Source organism: Meleagris gallopavo, chromosome 3 (genome assembly GCF_000146605.3).
Source record: "Meleagris gallopavo isolate NT-WF06-2002-E0010 breed Aviagen turkey brand Nicholas breeding stock chromosome 3, Turkey_5.1, whole genome shotgun sequence".
NCBI lineage: Eukaryota > Metazoa > Chordata > Aves > Galliformes > Phasianidae > Meleagris > Meleagris gallopavo.
Window position 1 is genome coordinate 19521043 of NC_015013.2, and position 1846 is coordinate 19522888.

Here is a 1846-nt window from a genome sequence, read left to right on the forward strand (position 1 = left end):
TTAACATATCTCAACTGAGCTGCCGTTGCCAGTGGGTGCAAAATGAATGATATTTTTCTTTTATTGTATGAAAATCAAATTGATTAGAATGTTTTGAAATTAGTTATATTTTAGCTTATGACAACTGAAATAAATAAAAAGCAGAGAGAAAGATATTATCAGAGGTGTTAAAGAGCAATAGATCATGCAGACAGTTTATCTTGCAAAACAGATAACAACTTAGCTAGAAACTGTTAGAATACCTGTATAGTTTTTATAGAATCATAGAATCATAGAATCACCAAGGTTGGAAAAGACCTAAAAGATCGTCCAGTCCAAACGTTCACCTATTACCAATAGCTCCCACTAAACCATGTCCCTCAACACAACATCCAGTCTTTCCTTGAACACCCCCAGCCCAGGGTCGGCGACTCCACCACCTCCCTGGCCAATCCATTCCAGTGCCTGACCACCCTTTCTGAAAAGTAATACTTCCTAATGTCCAGCTTGAATCTCCACTGCCGTAGCTTGAAACCATTCCCTCTGGTCCTATCACTAATGACACGAGAGAAGAGGCCGACCCCCTGCTCACTACAATCTCCCTTCAGGAAGTTATAGAGAGCGATGAGGTCTCCCCTGAGCCTCCTCTTCTCCAGGCTGAACATTCCCAGCTCCTTCAGCCTCTCCTCATATGGCCAGTGTTCCAGACCCCTCACCAGCTTTGTTGCCCTCCTTTGAACACATTCCAGGGCCTCAATGTCTTTCTTGCAGTGAGGGGCCCAAAACTGGACACAGTACTCAAGGTGCGGCCTCACCAGTGCTGAGTACAGGGGAACAATCACCTCTCTGCTCCTGCTGGCAACAGTTTCTGATGCAAGCCAGGATGCCATTGGCCTTCTTGGCCACCTGGGCACACTGTCAGCTCATGTTCAGCTGAGCATCAATCAATACCCCCAGGTCCATTTCCATTACGCAGTCCTCCAGCCACACTGCCCCAAGCCTGTAGCGTCGCCTGGGGTTGTTGTGGCCGAAGTGCAGGACCCAGCATTTGATCTTGTTGAACCTCATCCCATTGGCTTCAGCCCAGCTCTGCAGCCTGTCCAGATCCCTCTGTATGGCCTCGCTACCCCCAGGCAGATCCACACTTCTAGCCAATTTGGTGTCATCTGCGAATTTACTGAGGGTGCACTCGATGCCCTCATCCAGGTCATCAATAAAGATATTGAAGAGGACAGGCCCCAGCACCGACCCAATCTAAAGTACTGTTCCTGCCAGTCTCAGAGGTCCTATTTTTTTTTTTCGTATAAAGTATATGTAAGCATCATTCTCAAAATAAAGTATGCTTTGCCCCCCACCTTAGTCTATGTTGTGCTTTCTAAACTAATATAGCAGAGGAGAAAACGTGGAATGGAAGCATGATATAAAAAAAAAATAATACAGGACAAAGTGGGTAAAACTCGCATCTTCTTGAACTCTTCTGTAGATCATTGTAACGCAATCTCCTGTAAGACCCAACCAGAGCGGGATCCTTCTCTTGCCTTGCACAGCAGACTCTAAAGGATTACTTATGCCTTTTGTTACTTTGCTCTCTGATATACATCAGTCATTACGTTTGTTAATAACTTCTATTTCTTTTCATTTCTAATCCCTGTTAAGGACCTGTCCATTCCTTTCCTGAACTGAAACATAATAAATACAATACGAAGTATGAAGCTACCATGTACAGTTTGTACTTAACTGAAAAGAATGCAGTGAGGATGTCCTAACTGTTAATCCGTAGGAGTTAACACCAGTATTTGCAACTATTTATTTTTAAAAAGTCTTGAATTTTATTTACAGACTACTAAAATTCAACAGGAACAGAGGA